This window comes from Pseudorca crassidens, chromosome 15 (genome assembly GCF_039906515.1).
Source record: "Pseudorca crassidens isolate mPseCra1 chromosome 15, mPseCra1.hap1, whole genome shotgun sequence".
Taxonomy (NCBI): domain Eukaryota; kingdom Metazoa; phylum Chordata; class Mammalia; order Artiodactyla; family Delphinidae; genus Pseudorca; species Pseudorca crassidens.
Window position 1 is genome coordinate 76,809,285 of NC_090310.1, and position 27,022 is coordinate 76,836,306.

At 50.9% G+C, this 27,022-nt stretch overlaps 1 protein-coding gene and 1 pseudogene across 2 annotated transcripts in view; one reads left to right on the forward strand and one right to left on the reverse strand.

The window, feature by feature from the left end:
• PREX1 (phosphatidylinositol-3,4,5-trisphosphate dependent Rac exchange factor 1) overlaps positions 1-27,022 on the reverse strand; it is a 197,278-nt gene that overhangs the window by 153,495 nt on the left and 16,761 nt on the right. The gene's annotated exons all lie outside the window — the stretch shown is intronic.
• On the forward strand, positions 6,891-8,593 carry LOC137206503 (ADP-ribosylation factor 1 pseudogene; annotated as a pseudogene).

The following is a 27,022-nucleotide window of genomic DNA, read 5'->3' on the forward strand; positions in this document are numbered from 1 at the left end:
TTTATGTGTCATGGGTGAAGTGTCCAGCTTCACGATGAAATCTAGCAACGGCTTCCTCAATGTCTCCATCCACCTTCACTGCCAGGACAACCTACTGAGCCTCAGTCCCTGACTCTAGCCCTCACCACAGTGCTTTTCTGGAAAAGGAGGGGGAAGGGGAAGGAAAAGAAGAAGAAGAGGGGGAGAAGGGAGAGGGAAGGTGAAGGAGGGGAGGAGGGGGAGGGGAGGGGGTGAATATCAACAGGAAGCTCTTCCTGAGAGCTCAGGATGGGCTGAGCGGCCACAAGCATAAGGCATAAGCACTTTTTTTTTTTTTTTTTTTTTGCAGTACATGGGCCTCTCACCGTTGTGGCCTCTCCCGTTGCGGAGCACAGGCTCCGGACGCGCAGGCTCAGCGGCCATGGCTCACGGGCCCAGCCGCTCCGTGGCATGTGGGATCTTTCCGGACCAGGGCACGAACCCATGTCCCCTGCATCGGCAGGCGGACTCTCAACCACTGCGCCACCAGGGAAGCCCGGCATAAGCACTTTGATGTAGTATCTCATTTAATCCTCACAAAACCCTCAGAGGTAGGTATTGTTATCATCCTCATGCTCCAGATAAGGAAACTGAGCTGCAGAAGGATAAGTCACTTGCCAGGGTCACACAGCCTGTCCATGGCAGGGCCAGGCTATCAGCCAGCCCACACCCAGCCACCCCAAACGCTGACCTGTCCACTGCCAGGAACTGCCCACCCCTCCCCTTTCCCAGAGCCACGCCTGCATGGAGCACTCCAGCCCTCAACAGCTGAGAGCTCCTCTGCTCTTTCACTCTGTTCTTGTCAGTTACTTCTCTGCTGTCCAGTCAAGCAGCCTCAGCCTCTCTGAGTCTTAGATCATGTCCCTCCTCGGCTCCAAGGGCTCTAGTGGCTTCCACCCCACTGAGAATCAGGTCCAACATTCTCACCAGCCCTCACCTCCTGCCACTCTCCGTGCAAGCTGCTCCAGCCACATGAGCCTTCACCACACCAGCATGACCCCCCTGCCCCAGAGCCTTTGCACTTACTGTTCCCTCAGCCTGGAATGCTTTCCCTGGATGCTCCCATGGCTAACTTCTTAAAGCCCCCTGTTCAAACGTCACTACCTCTGTGAAGCCATCCCCACTCAGCCTACCTAAGAAGAGCAACTCACTCCCACCCCTGCACCCTTTATCCCCGTCTCTGCCTTGTTTTCCTCACTAGCATTTATCACTAGCTGGCACTCTGTGTATTTGCTTGTTTATTTGTTCACTGTCTGTCCTTCCATACCAGGAACTAGAAAAATATTTGAAGAATCAAAATCTAAGCTCTTATGTTGGGTTCCAGCTCAAATGTCACCTCTCCCTAACGCTCCAGCCAGAGGCGATCTCTGGTGGCCTCCCAGAGTTCTTTACCACAGCATGGCACCCTCCCCACTGTCCTCCAGCTGGGAAGTTCTGGTCAGAAGGACACACAGCCACCCTGGGCCTGGCGTCGAGCTGCGATCTCTGTCTCACCGTGTGACAGGATTCTCCGAGTGGGCCCAGCGAGGCTGGGGAGAGGCGACCTAGGGGCAGCACTCGAGAATACTTTTATCTTGATCTTAATAACTATGGCTATCCTATCAAATCCATGAGTCATGAACGCTCTTGCTTAAGAGCAGACTGAAGTTTTAGGGACTTCCCTGGTGGTCCAGTGGCAGGGGCTCCACGCTCCCAGTGTGGGGGGCCCGAGTTTGATCCCTGGTCAGGGAACTAGATCCCACATGCCGCAACTAAGAGTTCGCATGCCACAACGAAGAAGCCGCATGACACAACTAAAAGATCCTGCGTGCCACAACTGGGGATCCCACATGCCGCAACAAAGATCAAAGATCCCGCATGCTGCAACTAAGACCTGGCACAGCCAAATAAATAAATATATTTAAAAACTATTTTAAAAAAAAGAGGAGACTGAAGTTTTAAAAAAGGAAGGAGGGTCAGATTAAGTAAAAATATTATATAAATCATGTTGTAGCCGGTATATGAATATGACAAAAATCATAAGACTGATGTTGCAGTAAGTCTTAGGAAACACTAATGGATGGATGGATGGATGGATGGGTGGATGGACGGATAGGAGGGAGGATGGACATGGATATATGGATGGGTGGATGGGTGGATGAACAGGAGGGAGGGAAGAAGGAGAAAAAGAATGAAGTGAAAGGGAGGAAAGAAGGAGAAAAATGGGCCACACACATAGTAGGGGCTCAAAAAATATACTGAATTAACCCGTCAACAAAGGAAGCACAGTGCTGTGTTGAGGAGCCAGAGCCCTAGAACCGCACTGCTGGGTCACATCCTGGTTCAACCTGTCCTCCCTGTGGGGCCCTGGGCAAGTGACATAACCTCTCTGTGCCTCAGTTCCCTCATCTGTAAAATGGAACAATAAGAATTACCTCCATTAAGGTGTCAGGAGGACTAAGCGAGCTCACGGGTGTCGAACGCCCAGGACGCAGCTTGATACACCCGAAGTGCTTGATATGTATCAGCTAATAGTAAGAAAAAGTCATTGAATCCATCCTCAGACCAGCACAGGAAAATGACCCAAAATCTCACCCCTTCACCTCTTCAAAAGCAGCCTGAAGTCCCACTGGCCTCCCCAGAAAGTTTTCCAGGAATGAAAGAGAAAAGAGGTGAACAAAGGCCTCCACAGCCCCCAGGCTCAATGGGACTAGGAGGGCAGTGGGCAGCAAGGTAATCTGAGAAGTTTAACAGGGAAAAAGAACACGGGGTGGGGGAGAAAAAGAGGCTAAATTCAGTAGCCCAGGCTGCCTCTCCAGATAGCTAAATTCTGCTCTGTTACTTCTGCGTGCTTCAGCTTTTCTTAGCCTCCAAGGGGCTTTTGCCTAAATTAGTGCCTGCAATATGCCGCAGAGAAGAAAGGGAAGGTGAGGAGAAGCAGAGAAAGACTCAGAGTCCGCTGGGCCTGCCAAACCTGCGCTGACTGCCCAAAGGGTCAAAGTCAAATCGCAGAGCCTTCCCCCAAGGCCACGGCCGGCAGGGTCATACCCACGGCCCACAGCCCAGCCCTCAGCGCCCCCAACACTTTCCCTGCCACATCCCGACCTCAGGAGCAGCAAACAACTCCTCCATCCACCGACCACCTGTGGCCACCTGCCCTCCCCAATCAGCTCAAACGTCACTGGCTGCTCAGGTGGCTGGGTTCACTGCCCAAGAACCCCAGCATGGGTTTATTTCTGGAGGAAAAGGAAATAGAGCGAGCACATGCACGCATAATGTACACACTCTACTAATGCGTGGCGATGCCTATGCAGAATATAGCACCCCCGCTAACGAGCTCAGGCCCACATGCAGATTCACGCTCGCGCATCACACGCTCACATCACTCCCTGCAGTAAACACACAGAGAAACGCGCGCGGAAATAGTCACCTTCGCGCTGTTTCTGCCAGATGGCAGAGCCTTGGTGGTTCCTGCATCTGTCTGCACGTCTGTCTGCGCTTGTGTGTGTGTAATATTAACGATGGCTGATGTTACTGGGTTCCTGCCATGTGCCAGGCACTGTCCTACGTGCTACATCAACCCCATAACGTAGGTATTATTATTACCCCTATTTGACAGATGAGGAAACTGAAACACGGAGGCAGAGTCACTGGCCCCGAGATTATGCTGCTGGTGAGTGGCAGAGCTGGAATTCGAACCCAGGAAGTCCGGCTCCCAAGCCTGCACCCACGTCACTGCTTTATGCTGCTGCAACCAGCCGGGCTCCACATGCACCCTGAGCACCAGCTACGTATTAATTCCTGAAATAATGGGTTAGCCCCATTTTGTGGATGTACAGATTAGAGAACAGAGGCACCAAGAGGTTAAACAACTTGCCCAAGGTCACAGCTGGGAAGGGGCAGGGCTGGGGTTGGAACCAGAGATTGACTCTAGATCCCAGGCCCTGATGCGCCAGGGGGCTTCCAGCTGTAGAAAGGTAGTTAACTCCTAAAGTCAACGGCAGGGGCTGTACAGCGAGCACCCGTTATGAGCAAGCCATGGTTTCATGACCCTGGGGGGAAGAGGCAGGGATCCCAAGTGACCAGCTGCCACTGGGGCCCTCACCAAGCCCACCATGCCAGTGAGGGGCCAGACTGGAACACGACTGGCACAGACATGAGCCCGAAACCCCCAGGGAAGGTCCAGAAATGCCCGCAGTCAAGGTCGGGGGCCCAGCGACGCCCCTCCCCACCCAACAGGGCAGAGTGTGCAAACTGGCAACCCACGGGCTTGGCCCACAGACGTGTTTTGTTTGGCCAACACGGTGTCTGTTAAAAATATGACTGAGTTGCCAACTTTTAAAAATTGAGTGATTTCATACACAAGACTCCATGTTTCCGGCTGTTGGAAAACATCTTTAAAAAGTCAGGAGATCTGGCAACACTGGGTTTGTGTTCCCACACGGGAACTGCTGCTCAGCTGCCCCTTTACACGGGACATGGGACACGGCACCTCCGGTCCTCCAGAAGGCATGGGGTCAGGGCTCTGGAGCTCGCCCACCAGGCTCACTGATATCTGAGCCCTGCCATGCCCTCACTGTGTGATCGTGGGCCAATTACTGCTTCTATGCCTCAGTTTCCTCACCTGTAAAAGGGCAGCCACCCAATAGGACAGGTGCCTGGAACCCAGTAAGCACTCGATAAGTGTTAAATGGCATCGCTGTCTCTCCAACATCAAGGCCAAAGGCTTGAGGTACTGTTTTGTAATAGTAAGAGCTAGCACACATAGTACTTGCTATTGCCGGGAACTGTCCTAAGGGTTGTACTTTTTTTTTTTCCTTTTTTTATAAATTTATTTATTTATTTATTTTGGGCTGCGTTGGGTCTTCATTGCTGCACGCGGGCTTTCTCTAGTTGCGGCGAGCGGGGGCTACTCTTCGTTGCGGTGCACGGGCTTCTCATTGCGGTGGCTTCTCTTGCTGCAGAGCACGGGCTCTTGGCGCGCGGGCTTCAGTAGTTGTGGCACATGGGCTCAGCAGTTGTAGCTCGCGGGCTCTAGAGCACAGGCTCAGTAATTGTGGCACAGGGGTTAGCTGCTCCGCGGCATGTGGGATCTTCCCGCACCAGGGCTTGAACCCATGTCCCCTGCATTGGCAGGTGGATTCCTAACCACTGCACCACCAGGGAAGTCCCAAGAGTTGTACTTTTAAGGGCTCATTTAATCTTCCCAAGAAAGCCATGAGGCCACTCCTAGGTATATATACTCAAGAAAAGTGAAAACCTATGTCTGTACAAAAACTTGTACACGAATGTTCATAGCAGCATTATTCATAACAGCCAGACAGTGGAAACAACCCAAATGTCCATCCACTAATGAATGGATAAAAAAAGGTGATATATCCAGATAATGGACTAATATTCAGCCATAAAAAGGAATGAAATTCTGACACATCTACAACATGGATGAACCTTGAAAAAGTCATGCTAAGCGAAAGAAGCCACACATTGTATAATTCCAAATCTGTAGAGACAGAAAACAGATTGGTGGCTGCCAGGGATGGGGGAGGGGAAGAATGGAGGGGGTCTACTAATGGGTTTGGGGTTTCTTCTTGGGGTGATGGAATGTTCTGGAATTAGAAAGCAGTGATGGTGCACAACCTTGTGACTATATAAAAGCCAGTGGTACGGACGTTGTTAACGGTAAATTTTGCAGTGTATGAATTGTATCTCAATTTTAAAAAAAAATTAAAGAAACATCTATGAGACAAATATTCTTATCTCTGTTTTATACATGAAAAAACCAAGGCACATGGAGATTAAAGATATCCAGGCTGATGCTGAAACAAGAGAAACAAAAAGACAGATGGTGAGGTGACGTCATTTTTCCTACACCTGGCTACTCTACCTGTCAACCCATGGGCATCTGGGTTTGCAACTTCACACAGGCAAATCATTTCCTCTCTCTGGGCTCCAGTCAAAGGCCAGACTGAGATGGCTCTTATCTAGATCCCTTTAAGGTCTTCAAGGATCCTACAAGACTAGGGCATTGTAGTGGAACACTATTTATTCATATCTATAGGGACAGCTGTGGCCATTAATAAATGATGACTTTAACGACCGACAGTGGGAAATGGCCCTCTCCCAGGTGCATGGGAAGAAAACATTCTGGGTTTTCTGAGTCCAAGCCCTTCACACGGCTGGCTCAAATGTCAGAGCAAGGGGGCTCAGCAGCCCACCTCCTCCTAAGAGGGTCTGACCAGGAGGACCGTCCCATCAGGGGAGGATGCCTTACTCACCAGGCAGGAAGACTACCTCACCGGGTTAGAGGGCCACCTCCCTCAGCAGGAGGAAACCCCACGAGACAAGAGGAGCCTCCTGTTCACAGGGTGGGAGGACCACCCCTCCCTCACCTGGAAGACCCCTCCATGGGACAACAGAAACTCCTCCCTCGCAAGATGGGAAGACCATCCTTACCCCGTTTGGGGCAGCAGGATCTCACTGGGCTGGTGGTGGCTGGAGCTGCAGCTTTTCTGCAAACAAGCACCTAGAAAGTGCAGTCCTTTCTCTGAGCACGGAAGGGTCCCCAAGGGTGCCCTGCATTGGGGGTCTCTGAGGCAGCCCCAGTCTCAGATGCAGGGACCAATCTGCAAATGATGATGCATTAGAAGCCAGACAGAGAGAGGGAGAGACACAGAGAAAGAAACAGAGAATATGACCGAGGAGGAAAAGCAGAGGGAAGGGAAGGGAAGGGACAGACCCAGGTTGACAGAGAGCTCAGTAGGAAGCTGGAGGCAGGGCTGGGGACAGAAAGCAAATGGGGAGAATGAACACAAGTGTGCTCAAAGCCAGCAGCAAAGAGGCCCGGATGCAGAGGGAGGACCCCCCAGAGGCCTGAGTTTGGGGGTCCTTCCCACATGAAATGGCAGCACCAGCGCCGCGGCCGTCCAGGGTTTCTCTGGCCCGTGCTGCTCCCACGGGTCTACAGCGTGGGGCATATCTCTGCAAACCTCTTCAAGGGCCTTTTTGGCAAAAAAGAAATGCACATTCTCATGGTGGACCTAGATGCTGCGGGAAAGCCCACCATCCTGTACAAACTGAAGCTGGGTGAAATCGTGACCACCATTCCCACTATAGGCTTCAACGTGGAAACCGTGGAATACAAGACCATCAGCTTCACTGTGTGGGACGTGAGCGGCCAGGACAAGATCCGGCCTCTGTGGCGCCACTACTTCCAGAACACACAAGGTCTCATGTGACTTCGTGGTTGACAGCAATGACAGAGAGCGTGTGAATGAGGCCCGAGAGGAGCTCATGAGGATGCTGGCAGAAGACGAGCTCAGGGACACCGTTCCGCTCGTGTTTGCTAACAAACAGGACCTCCCCAATGCCATGAATGCAGCTGAGATCGCGGACAAGCTGGGTCTGCACTCTCTGTGCCACAGGAACTGGTACATTCAGGCCACCTGTGCTACCAGCGGGGACGGGCTCTATGAGGGACTGGACTGGCTGTCCAATCAGCTCCAGAACCAAAAGTGAGCTGTACTCCTCTCTCCTCCCCTCTCACTCCCTCCTTCTACCCTCGCTTTACTCTCATGTGGCAAACGTGCCCCTGGGGTGTGAGGGCCAGAAGCCGTCTCCATGGTCGGTCACGGTGTGCTTCACTGTGCTGTAAGTGTGCAGACGCCGCCTGCACCTGGGTTTTTATTTAACGTAAATGGTTTTTGTTTCCAATGAGGCAGTTTCTGGTACTCCTATGCAATATTACTCAGCTTTTTTTAATTATAAAAAGAAAACCAACCCATTGTTTAGTACTGAGAAGGGATTTTAGGCACACGGGTCATCCAGGAGTCGCTGTGTCAGAAAAGCCTGATGTTCCTCTTCTGGGCCTTACATCTGTGTTGAGATCCATTTTGGTGGTTGGTTTTTAACCCAAACTCAGTGCATTTTTTAAAATAGTTACAAATACAAGATAAGGAGAACACTTGGACACACAGAAGGGTGAAATGTGCCTAGTGTAGGTTCTGCAGTAATGGCCTGAGTCCAGTCCACCAGTGGTCTGTTTCCCGTTGGGAACATGAAACGGGGCAGAACCAGCTATGATCCATTCTGCATAGTCACAATAGGGGGTCCCTGTGATTTGCTCTGTCTTGGGTCATCCCACACTCCATAGCGTTTGTGCTTGTATCTGTGCTTACGTGGCTGCCCAGGAGATGGGCTGGGGGCTGCAGCCACCGCTCTCAGACCCCTTGGAGGAAGCCCAGCCTTTTCTCGGGTCAGCACGGGCACTTTGGCTGGAACACTCTTGTTTGAGCGGGAGCCCTGCAGTCCCCTTGCTTGCCTGCTCCGGGCTCTCTGGGGTCTCACCAGCAGGAGCGCGGCTGGTCATCCTTGAGCCCCAGCACCTCGGAGCCCCTGTCTACATGTGCTTTCACTCCCTCAGCCTGCAAGGGTCAGATCTGCCATCAAAAAATGATAACCTCTACTTTTTTCTTTTGTATTTTGATAAACACTGAAGAAGCTGGAGCTGTTAAACTTTATCTTGGGGAAAACCTCAGAACTGGTTTATTTGGTGTCGTGGAACCTCTTACTGCTTTCAATACACAATTAGTAATCAAAACAAAAACCAAAACAAACAAAAAAGAAATGGCAGCACCAGGCCTGCCCAGGAGCCCCCATCAGTGGGAGAGAGGGGAATGGGGGCTGGGGGGCAGCTTCTCCAGCCAGGCAGCAGCCTGCCAGGGCAGCCTCAGCCAGGGAGGAAGCCGGCTGGTCAGGCTGGGGGCTGGGTTTGGATGTGCCAAGCATCCAGCCAGGTTGTCATGGCCACGGAGACAAAGAGAGGGGCTGATGAGGGGCCCCAGCCGCCTACGGTCCCCAGGGAAGCCCAGTCTCTCTCTAGGACCTGCTTAACCAGGGCTCCAGGCTGTTGGCCAACCGCACATCCACGGGGAAGCCTGCAGGTCAGGGCCTATCCAGCTGCCTGGGTTGGAGAGGGGCATGAAAATCATGGCCCAGGCAAGGTCAGCAAAGAAAAGATCCCCAATGAATGGGGATCTTTGCCAGCCAATCCTAAACACCTAACCTGCCTGGGCCTCAATTTTTTCATCCATTAAATGGGAAGAAGATCCCTCAGCTCATTCTATCTCCCAGGGGTAAGGAGCTTATATGGAGAGAATCAAATGTCAGAACAACAGATTAATAATAAAGCTCACATTTATGGAGGTCATACCATGGGCCAGGGCCTGCTCTTAGCACTTTCCCCATCCTAACACAGCATTCCTCCAACTATCTGTTGGGAAGAACTATTTTTGTCTTTAATTTCTAATCCGTTTGAGACTAATACTTTCGAAAATTGCAGTAAAAGTGAATTACTAGAAAAACAAAGTAAAAAGGCAGACTACATGCCTAATTTTCTAGTCCTGGACTAAACTGGCATAAAATTACTCTGTGAAATTGCTATAAAACTTTAAATGTTTACTCTCAGTTTCTGTCCTTATCTCCATGCAAACCACACTGAGTCACACTCTTAGAGCAGGTGACCCTCACGACCACCCAGGAAGTAGGTCCTAGAGCAGGCATGAGGGCGGCCTGCACAATGGCTAAGAGTTCTAGCAGCCCAGGTCCTTGTACCGGCTCTGCCACTTCCTGGCAAAGGACTTCAATACCTCTGTGCCTCAGTTTCCCTATCTGCAATATGAGAATAAGACTCATGGTATGTCATAAGGGTTTTGGGTGGGGATTCAATGAGTCAATCCTGCGAAACTCTTTAGAACGGTAACTGATGTATTTAAACCCTCACTAAACATCATTTATTACTGTAAAATATCATTAAATGTCAGGTGGCATTGTTACTGTGACTCTCTATCTCCTCACCCTCACCCATCAACCGCCACCAGATGAGTCAGGTATCTATTAAGATGACTAGCTTACTGTCTGCCGTTCCCGCGAGAATGCTAGCTCTATGAGGGCAGGGGCTTGGGTCAGTGCTGGTACCCATTAAACACCCACCTCAGCCTAGAACCATGCTTGGCACTTGGCGGGTGCCCTCAAAATGGGAAGAAGCATGAACTCAAATCCTGGTTCTGTCATGTATTTGCTGTGTGACCTTAAGCAAATGACTCAACCTCTCTGGGCCTCCATTTCCTTATCTGTGAGATAGCAATACAATAATGTTGCCATTGCCCATGCGTACAGGGAAGCTTGAAGAACGATGCTCCCTGTAGCACTTCTCAGCACTACACTTGGCAATGTCTGGAGACATTTTCAGTTGTCACAACTGGGGGGGAGGGGGGTTGCTACTGGCATCTAGTGGGTAGAGGCCGGGGATGCTGCTAAACACCCTACAGTGCACGGGAGGGCCCCCCACACCAAGCAATTACGCAGCCCAAACTATCAATTATGTGAAGGTTGAGAATTCCTAATATAAAAGAAAAATAATCACCTAGATACCTATTAAGAGGGGAACGGATGTATAAACTCCAGTATAATCGTCCTGTGAAAGAGTAGGCAGAAGTTAGAAGGAATGAGCTGGAAGTGCGCAAAACAACATAAAAAGATCCCCTAGACAGTGAACAAGCCTGCGGAATACTGGGTGATCACAAGAGATTACCCTCAGGGAGCAGGTAAAGGGACGGAGCTAGAATTTAAACCAGGAGGCTGGCTCCGGAGCCTACAGCTTTAAACATGGCCTCGGTTTGAGGCCTTTTACTTAAACAAATGCACACGCTTGAAAACACACCCTGTCTTTTCCACAGGTTCATGTTTATGTATGTCAACAACACAAACACACAGGGAAAGATCTGGAACACTGCACAGTAGACTAGTAACAAGAGACACTGGAGGTGGGGGCAACCAGGGATAGGAAGGAAAAGGTTCCCTTGTCTGTAATTTTCTACAAGGAGATTTTGCATTCATATCTGTCATGTAATTAAAGATGAGCGATAAATTACACAGGGACAGACCCTTTGGGGTGATCACTTGGTAATGTATAGAAATACTAAATCACTACGATATGCACCAGGAGCTAACATAGTGTTGCAGGTCAATTATACTTCAGAAAACAAACTCACAGAAAAAGAGATCAGATTCGTAGTTACCAGAGGCAGGGGGTAAGAAAATTTGGTCAAAAGGTACTAACTTCCACTTATAAGATATACAAATACTAGGGATGTAATACACAACATGACGAATACAATTAGCACCACTGTATGTTATTCATAAAAGGTGTTAAGACAGTAAATTCTGAGCTGTCACCACAAGGAAAAACACTTTTTTCTGTTTCTTTTGTTTTGCATCTGCCGGAGATGATGGGCGTTCACTAATCTTACTGTGGTGATCATTTCATGATGGACGTAAGTCAGACCATTATGCTGCACACCTGACACACAGTGCTGTAGCTCAATTACATCTCAATAAAACTGGAAGGGAAATTAAATAAATAAATACTAAAACAGATGTATATACCCTTTAACCCAAAAGTTCCCTTCCCAGAAATGAATGAACTTACAGGTGTGAAGCAGTCTGCATCTGTCATACCATCGTTTGTAATGGCGAAAGATGGGAACAACCTCAGTGTCTATCAAGAGGAGACCAGCTTTAAAAAAGCCACCATGGGGCTTCCCTGGTGGCGCAGTGGTTGAGAGTCCGCCTGCCGATGCAGGGGACACGGGCTCGTGCCCCGGTCCGGGAAGATCCCACACGCCGCGGAGCGGCTGGGCCCGTGAGCCATGGCCGCTGAGCCTGCGCGTCCGGAGCCTGTGCTCCGCAACGGGAGAGACCACAACAGTGAGAGGTCCGCGTACCGCAAAAAAAAAAAAAAAAAAAAAAGCCACCATGCATCCATCCAGTGGAATTCTATGTGCTATTATAGAACAAGCTCCAGGATACAGGGTGGAAAGGGGGACAAAGCCAAGTGCAGAAATGTGAGTACAACAGGCCATCACTTTCATGTAACAAAAGGGGTGTGTCCCATCTGAAGGGCCCAAGGTCAGCGGCTAGCTTTGGGGCGGGACCTGGGAGGCTGACTTTTTTTTTTTTTGACTTATTTTTTTAGAGTAGTTTTGGGTTCACAGCAAAATGGAGCAGAAGGTACCCCCTGCCCCACACACGCACAGCCTCCCCCCTTATCGGCGTCCCCCACCAGAGTGGTGCATTTGTTCCAATCAATGAACGTGCACTCATACGTTACCGAGAATCATCCAGAATCCACAGCTTACATTATGTCGTGTACATTCTACAGGTTTGGACAAATGCATAATGACATGCAACCATCACTATGCCACCACACAGAGCAGTTCCACTGCCCTAAAACTCCTCTGTGCTCCACCTCTTCACCCCTCCACACACCCCAACCCCTTGCAACTACTGATCTTTTCACTGTCTCCATAGTTCTGGGAGGCTGACTTTTTAATCTGTGTTACTTATGCCTTTTTAATTTGAACCATGGACATGATTACATACAATACATATAAAAATAATATATAGTATACGTATATATAATTTTTAGGTACACACATATATACATATATAGTTAGGTATACGTGTATATTTATAATATTTTAAAAATTAAAAGGCACAAAAGAGCATATACTGTATGATTCTACTTTACATAAAGTTCAAAAGCAGGCAAAACTAATCTGTGATGACTGAAATCAGAACAGTAGTTACTTTGAGGGATACTGACTTGGGAGGGAACACCCTCTGGGGTGCTGGCAATATTTACCAGCTGATGTGGGTGAAGGTTACACAGATAAATTACATGTAAAAATTCATCAAGCTGTACACTTAATATTGTAGGTAAGACATGCCCGAAAAAATCTGCATGTAAGACATGCCTAAAAAAATTAAAATTTTTCAGGAAAAAACAAAGTTCAATCACAGTGAGGGGCATTTCTAGAGAGCCCCTCATGGCCAGAGGGAACACTTTGCTTGGGGCCCTGGGAGGGGGCCAAGCTGGGGTCGAGGCACCCCCCCCACCTCGGCCCCCCAAAAGAAACCAAACGGGAATCAAGCTGGCCTTTGTGGCCGGGTCCAGCAGAACAGGACAAAGGGCCAAATGACGGCCCCCTGCCCCCTCCAGCCCCCCTAGGACACTGAAGCCCATTCATATTGGAGGCTGGCCATTTCCCCAGGGCTCCAGCCGCCCTTCTCTCCGGAGCCGGAACAATATCCCCTTTGACCACCCCCTTGTCTCCCACTTCCGCATTTAATTGCAAGTTCATGGGTATTAAGTGGCCCATACAGCTAACCTAGCTCCCTCTCCCCTCCCCGCCCCCCAAAAAAGAGGCCCACAGCGCTGTCTCTGTTCACTGCCCCTCTGTGAGCCCGCTCCTCCACAATGATCTGTCCAGAGAGAAAAAAGAAAGAGCCCCCCTTCCTCCCCCCTCCACGCCCTCCTCAAAAACTCTGTTCTCACCCAGAAAGTGCCGCCTTGCAAACCAAGCTGCTCTGGGCCCTGGCACGGGGGCGGCAGGCAACCTCTGTTCCAACCTGCCAGGCTGCCGCAGGCTCGCTTTGCACCTCCCTGGTACCCCACTTGATGCTTGAGGAAACCGAGGTCCAGGAACGGTGGGTGACAGGCCTGCCGTCCAGCCAGGGCCAGGGCTAAGAGCCTCAAAACTCCTCCACCTGGGTGTCCTGATTTTCCCTTAGCTGTCTTCTTGCCCGCACTCAAGGGGGCGACCTAAACCTTTGACCCTTAATCCCTTCTCTAGCTTCGAAACCCCAGGGACAACTCTGAGCCGGTGACCTTTAAGGGTAGGAAGGAGGTTACATAAGCCATATGAGCCCACTGCCCTTCACAGGAACCCACTTTGGCCCTGGCTCATGGATTTCTACTGCCAGAATGTCCCCTAGCCTGTAACACCCATTCTGACCACCTACACCTCCTCCAGGAAGCCTTCCAGGTTACACCAGTCAAGGTCTAACTTCCCCTCTGCTGAAAAGCCTCACCTCCCACATTCCTCCACCACCAATTCAAGTCTGAGCCAGCTCTATCACCATCCTGAATTTGTCACCCTCTCTTTGTACCACCTCCTGGTGCAAGCTGCCACCATCCTCTGCCAGTTACTGCCACCAATCAGTCTTGCTGGTATTACAGCCCAGCCTCCACACTCTGACCCAAGCGGCCCCTTTTAAAACATAAATCAGACCATACTCCCGCCGGCTTACAGCCCTCCAGGTCTGCCCGCCGCGCCAGGAGGAAGGGCCTCCCCGACCCCCGCTCACCTTTACCTGCCAGGCTCTGCCCAAGTGCCCATTACCTTCCTCACCTGATCTCCTCCCCTCCCTCCCTCCACTCCAGCACCTGCTGCACTTCAAACTCACCAAGTTCTCGCTCACCTCCCCGTCTCTGCACTTGCCATTTCCTCCTGGAACTCTCTTCCCCGCAAAAGTGTCACATACCTGGCTCCCATGCATCATTCATGGCTTTGCTCCCAGGTCAGGCCTTTTCTGAGCACCCAGCGGAAGGCAGAACCTCCTCCAGGTCGCTCTTCATCACACCCACCATCCTCCCTGCCCTGATTCCACCCCAGCATGCAGGTGTTAAAATTTGGAATGGTCCGGCTCCTTTGCACTTGTTATTTCTCTGTCGCCCCCCTGTTAGAACATCAGCTCCACCAGAGCAGGGACTTTGTCTGTTTTGTTCACTCCTGTGTCCCCAGCACCTAGTACAGCATCTGGCACACAGGAGGTGCTCAACAGGGCTTCCCTGGTGGCGCAGTGGTTAAGAGTCCACCTGCCAATGCAGGGGACACGGGTTCAAGCCCTGGTCCGGGAGGATCCCACATGCCGCGGGGCAACTAGGCCCGTGCATCACAGCTGCTGAGCCTGCGCTCTGGAGTTTGCGAGCCACACCTGCTGAGGCCCGCACGCCTAGAGCCTGTGCTCCATAACAGGAGAGGCCACCACGATAAGAAGCCCGCGCACCGCGGCGAGCAGTGGCCCCAGCTCACCGCAACTGGAGAGGGCCGCGCCCAGCGATGGGGAACCAGGGAGGCCAAGGATAAATAAATAAAATAAATAAATTTATTTTTTAAAAAAAGGAGGTGCTCAATAAAGATGGGGGATTTGATTAATTAGCAAAAGTTGCTCCTATTCTTCTTTAACTGCATTTAATTCAAGAGCTGCCTCATGCTCTGTTACAGTAAGCAGGCACTACTAACCAACTGCTGCTGACCAGCTCTTGGGCTACTAACTGGACCAGCCAAGATCTCCCTGCAGTATGAGGAGGGTCTGCATTTCAGGGTTTCCATACAGCTCCTGAAGCTGGAGCAGAGAGAAGGGGCGGGGGCCTCCTACCAGGTGCCGGGCGGGGATGGGCAAATGAAGGCTCGCTCTGCGGACTGATCACCCCACCCCTCTGCTGGCCGAGACCTCCTCCTCTCTGCAGGCCCAACTCAATCAGGGTGCCCCGGAGGCCAATCCTTCCCCCGCCAGAATCACCCACTCCTTTCCCACATTCTCAGCTGCTGCACCGCTGAGTGGTAACATGACAGTCAAGGGCAGGGTTCTGGTGCAGGGAGGCCTGAGTTCGAATCCTGCCTCCACCTCTTGTCATAGACTCTTAGAAACTCTGCTGGCTGCGTGAGCCTGGGCAGGTTACTGAGCCTCTCTGTGCCTCAGTTTCCCCTTTTTTAAGGAGCTCTACCTCACAGGGTAGTTGGAGGGACTGAAGGAGGGAAAAACAGCTAAACCAACACTTCTCAAACTGCAGCGTGCTTGGAAATCATCGGGGGGCCTGTTAGGAGCAGATTCTGATACAGTGGCGCTGGAGTAGGTCCAAACTCCCTTGTGGATGCTGTCGGTCCCTGGAGCAAACCCAGAGGAGAGCAAGGACTTTGGGGCTTTCGCATACAGTACGTGCTCAGTAAAATGTATATCCTGCAGTCACTGTCATCTGACTAAATGAGTCTGCAGAGGGCTGTGAGTCTGTCCTCCTACTGGGATTACGTTGGAATCTTTTCAGATCTCTGCAAGACCCTGACTTAAATCTGTAAACATAAATAAAAGTTGAATCTTAAAAAATTAGCAGCTACCATTTATTGAGAAGCCACTTATTTTCCTCCATTTAATTCCCAACACTCCCCTGCACACTGGGCTGGGGGTGGCAGGGGCTCACTGCACGGAGACCCTCGCAACCACCGAGTTTAAGATGCTCCCCAACACACTGTCTGTAGCCTCTTAAGAATAAAGAGCAACTTCTATAAATCCTGGAACCCTTCCTTGAGCAGCACAGTCCCACCACCGCCCTGTAACCCTTCTTTGAGCAGCACAGTCCCACCACCGCCCTGTACCCCTTCTTTGAGCAGCACAGTCCCACCACCGCCCTGGAGCTGGTGTGCTTTCAAAGCATCAGTTGGTTCACAGTAAAGTATTTCAAACGTCACTATCTGGGACCCAGTTTGGTCCAAGATGCATTCTGTTAACATAGCCCAAGACTGGAGGGGCCCTCCCGTGCACCCCACGGGGAGACTCTAGCATCGCCATTTAGACGGGAGGAAAATGAGGAGCAGAGAGGTTGACCAGCTTGTGTGGGGTCCTGCTGGCGTGCAGGCTTCTGTCCACCCCAAGAGGACCAGCGAGGGCCTGTGTGGGAGGGGCAGGGGCTGCCTCCCCGCTGCCGGGCACCTCCACCCATGCAGATAGGATCTTGCTCTCATCAGCCGCTGCACCAGGGGCCCAGCAGCCCCTGCCATAAAGGGGCCCTGGGAGAACTTTGATGTGGTGGAGGATGGAGCCAGCCTGACTCAAAAGCCGGGGCCAGCTGTGGGGGAGGGGAAGACCCACACCCAGCCTTCAACATGGTCTCAGCCTCTCTCCAGTCCACTTGGGCCCCCCAGGTAGTTTCAGTATAACTGTTCCACCAAACCCTTTTACTGCTGACCGCATTTAAACCTCATAAAAATCCTTCGAGTTAGGTACAACAATCACTCCCCATTTTAGAGGTGGGGAAACTGAGGCACAGAGAGGCTAAGTGACCTGCTCAAGTGGCAGAGCTGGATTCAAATCTAGGCCCAGCTGATGCCAGGGCAGGCCTAAACTTATTTATAAGTACTTTAACCAGAGGGTGACCAACCATCCTGGTTTATCTAAGACTGAGGGGCTTCCTGGGATGAGGGACTTTTAGGTTTTTTTCTTGGTTTTTTTGGGGGGTTTTTGTTTTAATTTATTTGTTTGTTTGTTTTATTTTTGACTGTGTTGGGTCTTCGCTGCTGCACATGGACTTTCTCTAGTTGAGGCGAGCAGGGGCTACTCTTCACTGCGTTGTGTGGGCTTCTCACTGTCGTGGCTTCTCTTGTTGCAGAGCACGGGCTCTAGGCGCACAGGCTTCAGTAGTTGTGGCACGTGGCCTCAGCAGTTGTGGTGCACGGGCCTAGTTGCTCTGCAGCATGTGGGATCCTCCCGGGCCAGGGATTGAACCTGTGTTCCCTGCATTGGCAGGCGGACTCTCAACCACTGCGCCACAGGGAAGCCCAGGACTTTTAGTTTTAAAACCAGAACAGTCTCAAGCAAACCAAGGCAGCTGGTCACTCTATTTACCACTCTACCCATCAATAAAAATAAAGATAATAATAACAGTGAAAGTAACAGCAGCTGAAAACCACTGAGCACTTACACGTGCCAGGCTCTGTCCAAACCCCCGAAGCAGGATTTTCCTTGACTCCTCACCACACAGGCCTGGAGGCGGGGCTTTTGTTCGCCTCCCCTCCTCCCCCATTTCACAGATGAGGAAACTGAGGATGGGAGGCCGCACAACTTGCCCACGGTCAGCACCAAGTAGAGGGCACACAGCCTCTCGGATGGCAGGAGGGTCCCACTCGCCACGTCCTGAGGCTCTTGGAGTGGGCCAAAACAACCCCAGGAGCCATGGTCCGCTTTCAGCACTGACCTTTATGAGAGCAGTGTCTTTAACATACATGACACGGGACCAAACTATTGTGGCTGCAAATCGTCACAGGATTTCTAAAAATGTGAACTTACAATGTGCCACTTAAAAACTGGGTGGCCAGGGCTTCCCTGGTGGCGCAGTGGTTGAAAGTCCGCCTGCCGATGCAGGGGACACGGGTTTGTGCCCCGGTCCGGGAAAATCCCACATGCCGCGGAGCGGCTGGGCCCGTGAGCCATGGCCACTGAGCCTGCGCGTCCGGAGCCTGTGCTCTGCAACGGGAGAGGCCACAACAGTGAGAGGCCCGCGTACCGCAAAAAAAAAAAAACAAAAAAAAAACAAAAAAAAAAACTGGGTGGCCTTTGGGCAAGTTCCTGTACTTCTCTGGGCCTCAGTTCCCTCGTCTGTAAAATGGGGATAATAAGAGTCCTCTCCTCACAGATGACAGTGAGCATCCTGTGAGATGCCACTGCAGGGCTTAGAACATGATCTACAAAGGAAACAATAAGTATCAGCTATTATTATTAACGGCTGTAGTAGTATTGGTATCACTATGTATTGACATCACATGCAGCGTAGTTTTATGGAAACCATGTAAGCAAGATAAGGCACACTCCCTCTTTCAGCAACTCTCCATGTCTGTGTGGATAAATGATGTCAAACTGCGAGAGGCCAGGCCCAGCCGGGCCCTCCCCCTCGCTGACAAGCATGGAGATGAGACCCTCCCAGCCACCCACCCAGCAACAGCCATCTCCACAGAAGCAAGTCCAGACCAGCCCACCACTCAGCAGCACCCAGAAGGCTCCTAAAACCGCCCATTAATGGGATCCGTTCTGGCCAAAGCACGACCCTTTAGTAGGTGAGAGCCAAGGCAACAGTTCCCGCCACATGGAAACTGGCTTTCGGCTCAGAAACCAGCCCAAATCCTGAACTTGGCCGCTCCTCTCCCCTTCTCCCCATCCATCTACTTTCTTCACAGCAGCCAGAGGGATTCTTCTAAGATAACTCATTCACCGTGACCCCCTGGACAAAAACCCTCTGCTGCTCTTAGAATAAAAGCCCAGCTTCTCCCCTGGGCTCCGTGTGATGCAGACCCCACAACGCTGTTCAGACCTCCTCCCCCACCCACTGTCCCCTCACTCACTCCACCCCAGCCCCACACCGGCCTCCCTGCTGATCCTAAAACTGGCCAGGCTCATCCCTGCCCCAGGGCCTTTGCACAGGCTGCTCCCTCTGCCTGGAACACAATTCCTCCTGCCCTTCTTCCCATGGCTGGCTTCTTGGCAACCAGGTTCCAGTTCAAAAGTCATCTCACCAGACAGGCCTTCTCTGATCATCAGATCCAAAACAGCCCCCAACACTATCTAATTTATAATCTCTGTATTACGGTATTCATAGCACTTGTCACGTGCAGAATTTTTCTTGTTTATTGTCCATCTCCTCCTATTTAGATGCCAGGTCTTTGAGGGCAAGGATTTTGTCTGCTTTGCTCTCTGTTGCTTCTCCAATGCCTGGCACCTAGTAGGACCTTAATCAGTATTTCCTGACAGTATGAAGACATTAGAAAATAAGATTCCTGGAGCTTAAAATGTATCTAACACAGTAGATCACCTATTCCCTGTGTGACAAGGGCTCTGAGAGAAGACAGGCAGTGCAGAGAGCAATGGGGAATCTGACCCAGCCTGGGGAGGGCGAGGGACGAGCCAAGGAGTAGAAAGTACTTGAGACCCTCGCCCCTCAGAGTGTGGTCCCTGGACCAGCAGCACGGGCATCTCATCTCCTGGGAGCCTGTTACAAATGCAGCATCTCAGACCCCACCCCAGACCTGCTGACCCAGAATCTGCATTTCAATTAGACCTACCCCAGGCGGTTCTATGTATAGTAAAACTTGAGACATCCTGGGTTAGACCCCAGGAAGAGTAGGCAATAGCAGGCATGTCTGGTTCAGGGTGTCCCTGGGAACCAAAAGACCCAGGGCAGGCCTATGAAGCCACCTTCATAAAAAAAGTGGCCCCCCAGCACCACAGGCCAGAAAGAGTGGTGAGGCCCATCGGGGTCCCTGAGCATCCTTCCTCCCTCAGGCCCGAAATAGGATCCGAGAAGCCCAGAGCCTTGCATATGTGGGTGGGGAGGGAGAAGGGGGATTAGAACCCAACAGATTTATGTGGCAGACTCCCCGAGAGCCACACCATCTGGAGCCCCTTTGTGATACAGGGAAGGGAGGACAGTGGAGAGGCAGCGAGCCGGAAATATTTACAAAGAATGGGACAAGGGGGCAAAGGAGGTAAGTGCAGGGAGAGGCAGGGGGCCACCTGTCACCAGGAAACCTGCAGCACCCCCTCCTCCACCTCCCAGCCACCTGCAACAGACTGGGCCACACACCCCAAAAACTGCTTAGAATCTATGTGAATCCACCCTTTCTGTAGCTCCCAGAGATGTGACCTCCTGAAAGTCAACCCTGAGCCCTGCTCTTGGTACATGTACCTGTGGAGAAGCTGACCCCTCACCTCCATCGATAAGGATGAACACGTGACCCAAGCCAGGCAATCCGAGTTCTGGGCTCCTAGATAAGCAATACTTGGTTCATGGATGGGTACATGTCCTAAGGGTCAGGCCGGAGAGCACCTGGATCCAGCTATGCCTGAAGCCATTCTTCCTGAGTCAACTGAGCCCAGAATAGCCTTTTTTTTTTTCCTTAAGACTCTGACTTGGAGTTTCTGTCATTCACAACCCAAAGAGTTCTGACTAATATATCTGTTAAAGCACTTACCACACTGTAATGTCATTACTTGCGTCTATTCTCTCCCCTGGATTAGAACTCCTTGAGGACACAAACCATTGTTTGATTTAGTGCTGTCCCTGATGCCTAGAAGAAAGCCTGACATACAAAATCATCTCAAGAGATATGGGACAATGAATGGGTGGCTCTTCCTTCCTTCACTCTACAAATATTCACTGAGCACCCTCTGTATGCCGGACATTGCTCTAGGTCTGGGAGCAGCAGGGAACAGGAGGGACAAAAATCCCTGCCCTCCAGGAGTTTAAATTCTAGTGAGAGGAGAGCAGACAATTATCAAACAAGTAAGTAAAATCTAAGTGCAATGGAGAAGGGGGAGAGGGAGCATGGGGAAGAGGTATGCTTTTAGATGGGAAGGTCAGGGAAGGTTGCACTGAGAAAGTGGGATATCAGAGCAGAGACCCAAAGAGGTAACTAACCACAAGAATACCTGGAGAGTGTTCTAGAGCAAGCAGACAGTAAGTGCCAAGGCCCTGAGGCAGGAATGTGTCAGGTATGTTTGGAGATGAAGTCAGGCAGACAGACATGTGGAGCAGGAAAAACAGATACTGAAGAGCTTCCTAGGTCATCATCAAGCCCTTGACATTTACAGCAAGTGAGGTGGGAGTCATAGGAGGGTTTTCAGCAGAGGAGGAATGTAACCTGACTTACAGACAATGTTTGTGGAGAACCACCTGTCCGGGGCAAGGGCAGAAGCAAGAGACCAGGGAGGAGGTGACCACGACAGTCCCGGCAGGAAACGATGGTGGCCGAGACCATGGTGGCAGCGCAGAGGGGTGAGGAGTAACCATATTCCGGACGCTCGTTGAAAGTGGAGCCAGCTGGACCTTCTGAGCTTTCGGATGCAGGATGTAAGAGGAAGAAGAGAATCGAGATGGCCCCAGGGATGAGTCTGAGCAGGTGGAAGGATGGAGGGACCATTACCTAGACAGAAGGGGCTGTGAGCAGGGCGAGCTGGTGAAGGTGGGGTGTTGGCAATGCCCGCTAGACACCCAAGGAGAGATGCCACCATCATCCGGATACAGATGCTTGGAGGTCAGGGCAGAGGTCAGAGCAGGAAATATAAGTTTGGGAAATGTTAGCAAAGGGATGGCAGTTAAAGTGATTGAACAAGACGAACTCAATCACAGAATGAGGAGAAAATGACAGAGGGAGAGAAGGAAGGAGCCATCCCCAGCCCCCTGACACTGGGCTCCCACCCCCACAGGTGATAAAGAGTAATAATGACGTCAGCTCCTCCTTCTAGAAGGACCTGCTGTGGACAAAGGAGCTGCACATCCAGCATCTCACCTGTGTCCAAGAAAGAGGCAGGGGAGGATACAGCACTGCCCGCCCCACTGCATCACCCAGCTGAGGAATCTGAGGCTCGGGGAGGGACAAGGCTGTCGCAAGGTAGTCCAAAGGCTGTCAGCTGGCAGAGCCGCCCGAATCGGGCCCCTGGCTGTCGACACCATGTGCTGCTACCAAACACAGCTTTTCCTGAGCAGAAATAAAAAGACCCCCCCCCCGCCCACCCCACCTTCCGGGGCTGCCAGCACAGAGGACGTGACAAAGACTGACACGTGGGGAGGGGGCTGAGAACATACCTTGGCCCGAGACATCAAGATATTGTGGTGACTGGCAGACGACAGTGCTGGCACCAAGCTGCGGAGCCAGGAGGGGTGGCCAGCACCCAGCTCAGGCCTGGGTCTCTAGAGTCTCCCCAGCAATGAGGTCTCCCACTTCTTGGACTTACAGGCCAGCCCCGAGCCCCGAACTCCACCTCCCTCCCCCATGGATGGGGCACCTCTCTCCAAGCCTCGATTTCCTTGTCTGTAAGATGGGCGGCAAACAAAGACACGTTTATGTCATCTTTTCATCACAGCAGCTAATATTTGTTGAGCTTCTAATGTGTGCCAGACACTGACCTAGCCCACGGTTCTCAGTCTCAGCACTACTGATGTTCGGGACCAGATAATTCATGCCACGGAGGTGGTCCTAAGGCACTGTAGGTTATTAAGCAACATCCTTGGCTTCTACCCACCAGATGCCAGTAGCATCCTTCCTCTGCAATTATGACAACGAAAAACATCTGCACACTTTGCCAGCTGTCCCCTGGGGAGCAAAACGTGCCCTCGTTCGGACACCCCTGTTCTAGGCGCAGTTCTACACTGACCAGGATGTCAGCTCCACAAGGGCAAAGATCCACTGGCCAAATCTGGGGCCCAGATTTAACATAAGGGGCCTGGATTCAGAATCGTGTCCAACCACCCCGTTATCCTGATTCTCAAAGGACTATGGGAGGGTTCATATGACCCAATATTATGTACGGGTCCGCCACACATGAGTGAGAAGCCAGCAACTGTCTTTTTTTAATTGTCAGTTTATCTTAATTTGAAAAATAATGTGTTCATTATAACTAGTGAACAATGAAAACAAAATACAAAGATAAACAAAATATCTTTCTCTAAAACCCTCCCCATTCTCAGCCCAAGGCCACCAATGTTGATATCCTGGGCTGCATCCTCCAGTGCCTCTCTCAACATTCGTCAACACCCATCCAGAGGGTCTTTGGGCTGTTGGGTTTCCTCCTACAAAACCGGGATCACCCTCTACACTTGACTCGCAACTTAACCTTTCTCAACAGTACAGCACACACAGCCCTTCACATCAAGAGAAGAGATCTAGTTCATTCTTTTAAACAGCTGCCCAACATCCCAACCATGGGTGAGCAAAGACCTTAGCCTTTTCTCTGCGAATGAGTACCCAAGGGGTTGCCTTCTGTGCAGGGAGGGCCGTGATAAACAAAACCGGAACAAACAACTTTCTGACATCTTTACAGACTTTTTCTTCTTGGTTCTACAGGAGAGATTCCCAAAGGAACTGATTCAAAGGGTATCCTGGGTTTTCACCTTTGAAAACATTGCCAGACGACAACACGATAAATATCCTTAACACGGCTGTACGTTAGATATGAAAGTTGTCAAGAGAGTAAATCCTAAGAGTTCTCATCACAAGGACAATGTTTTCTACTTCTCTTATTTTGTAGCTCTATGAGCTGATGGATGTTCACTGAACTTACTGGGATCATCATTTCGTGACGTAAGTCACATCATTATGCTGTACACCTTAAACTTACACAGGGCTGTAGGTGAATTATATCTCAATGAAACGAGAAGGAAAATAAATAAATAAGAAAACATGGCCAGACTATTTTTCCCAAAAGACGGCAGCATTAAGACTCCTGACAGCAACCCTATGGAACTGTGCACTTCCCAGCAGGCACACCAGCACTGGGTATTATCACTTTTTCTGTGTGTGAGAGAGAGAGATAATGGTAATGCTACAGAAGGTAATGCTGACCGATGTGGTTACTCAGCAGAAATGTGGCCCCGCATAGTTCGTTCCACAAAGCACTACCAGTGCAAGAGCATTCTGACCCACACGAGGCTAGATGACTGTGCGGGGGCAGGCTGTTCCTCCACAGGGCCATGAGATGCCTTCCTCCCAAGCTCCTCCCCTTCCTTGCCAGCTGCCTCCTGAGCCTGCACCATCCTCATTTCTGAGACGGATTTCACACCCAGGCATAACAAAGATGTCTTTGTCACTAGGAAAGAGGGAGCGACTGTTGCCAGAACATTCTGGGTTCTGTTCATTCAAATCTCCGTGTGTGTGGGAAGGAGGGTAGAGTTGGGCAGGGAGACGGGATGCTTCCCGCTCTGGGGCTACCTCATGGGTAGATGCCTTGGGCGGAGCTGGAGCAGCCCCAAACTCCCTGTCGTTCACTCACTGGTTTATTCCACAGATATCTGCTGAGAGCTTACAACGTGCCAGGCACTCCGGGAAACACTTTACATTTATCATCGCATGTAAGTCACGCCCACAGCCTGATGAGAGAAGTAACACCATTAACCCCGTTTTACAGATGTGAAAACTGAGGCTCAACGAGATAAAGCCAGGACCCAAGGCCATACAGCTAACAAACAACACAGGAACACAAAGGAGGGGCAATTAACTAACTTCAAGCCACCTGTGGAACACCCCAGACCCGCCCCCCCCAGCTGCCATGTTGTTCCACCTGGGCTACCATGCAGCCTCCTCCCTCTGCCTCCACCCTGCCCCGCTATAGTCCATTCTCCACTGGTAGCCAGAGGGATCCTGTGACAACTAAGTGAGATTCTGTCCCTCCTCTGCTCAAAAGCTCCAAGGGCTCCCACCTCACTCAAAGTAAAATGCAAAGTCCTTACAATGGCCCATAAGACCCTGTACAATCTGCCCACCAGCCTCCCCCATCCTTCTGTTACCTCCCTGACTTCACCTCCGATTCACACTTCACCTGGCTCACTCTACTCCAGCCACTCTGGCCTCCTTGCTGTTCCTGAAACATGCTCCTGCCTCAGTGCCTTTGCACTTGCTGTTCCCTGTGCCTGGAATGCTCTTCCCCCAGATACAGAGGTTAAGCCATTTTCCTAAGGTGACAACACCTAGAAGGGGCAGAACCTGGATTCAAATCCAGGTTGTATGGCCTTAGAGAAGACAAAACACACACGATGGAGCCTCCAATGAGAGAAAAGGATGCTGTGTGACCCTCAAGCCTTTCTGCTTGCTGAACCTCTCTGAGCCTCTGTTTCCTCATCCATAAAATAGGCAACGTTGTAACATCTTCCCCGCCAGATTCCTGGGAGGTTATGCTGCTTGAGACACGTCCACTGAAGACATCTCACACATGTGGATGCGGATGCTATTATTAGATCCATGGAAAGAGCCAGAACAGTCAGGGAGGACCTCTTGAGGAAGCAGGAGATGAGCAAGGCTTTGAGGTAGGATGTGGAAAAGCCACGGGGCACTGCAGGCAGCCCAAGTGACAACAGGGTTCCCTGCGACCCAAGACTCTGGAGAAGGTAAAGGCTTCCAATCTGGGATGATGGTACCAGCACAGAGGAGGAGAGATGCTCCCAGCTGGCATCCCTCCCCTTCTTCTGGTCCCAGCAGCCTGGAGTCTTCCTTGCAGGAACCATGGCTCCCCCACTGCCATGTGGTACAGGTGGGCCCCTCACCCAGACCTGGCCAGTCAGTCTCAGTGATGAGCACATGACTCAAGGCAGCCAATCAGAGGCCACCCCAGGACAACAGACAGACCCTTCCTTAACACAAGCCAAGCAATTCCCGTCTCTGCTGAAGGCAGTTTAAGCTGGGTTTTCTGTCACTTGCAACCAAAGAATCTTGACAACCAGCACTTGCTGATCTTGTGAGCAAGAGCAGTGCTATTACTGTTGTTGTGATAGTTGTTGTTGTTATTGCTGTTGCTGTTATAGTTGTTGTTATTGCTGTTGTTGTTATAGTTGTTGTTGTTATTACTGTTGTTGTTTTAAAACCTTCTAGATTTGGGAGAAACAAAGCAGGGGAGAGGTTTCCACGGGGCTGCACAAGCGCAGGAAGACACCAAACCTGACTGGGATGGTACCAGCGTCCTGAAGTCCAAGAGGAGGCCCCAGACGGTAGCTGAGGGAACCCCTAACACCCTTGTAGGATGCTCACTGCTTCCTCTCTGGGATGTGCACCCCAGGATCTCCCAAAGGAGCGTAAGTACAGAACAAGATGCAGGAAGTAGGACAGATGAATGTGGCAACCTCCAGTTCAACAGCTGATGTTGCAAAAAAGAAAAGAGAATGATTGCCCACAGGCCACAGGAAATGGAAGTCAGGACAAGAGAGTCACCCTCTCTAAGAGACAACAACCTTCTCCCCCTCTACTCACCTCAGAGAATAGACCTGTCCCTCCTTTGTTTCTTAAAATATGTAACCCTCTTGGTCTGGCTTTCAGTTTTCCATCTGATAGAAACAAGGGTTAGAAAAAATATTCCAATGTCCTCTTAACTGTATTTAAAAAAAAAAAAAAAGGCTTCCCTGGTGGCGCAGTGATTGAGAGTCCACCTGCCGATGCAGGGGATGCGGGTTCGTGCCCCGGTCCGGGAAGATCCCACATGCTGCGGAGCGGCTGGGCCCATGAGCCATGGCCGCTGAGCCTGCGCATCCGGAGCCTGTGCTCCGCAACGGGAGAGGCCACAACAGTGAGAGGCCCACGTACCGCAAAAAAAAAAAAAAAAAAAAAAAAAAAACTAAAAAACAGCAGAGCAAGCACAATGATAAATGGCAACCAATATTTGGTTTCAATGTCAGGGACATTACGGAAGGGTGGAGACTGTGGCAAACTGAAGACTGCAAGCCCTGTCTAAAGAAGGCAGCTACTGTTCAGCTCCAGCCAAGTGTTGGCCTGTAGGCATGCAAGCTTGATGTGGGCAGATCTTCTGATTATTTAAGAAATCAGAAATATAAATTTTTGTACGAAATTTCTTGATTTTTCAATGCTGGCAACCAATTGAA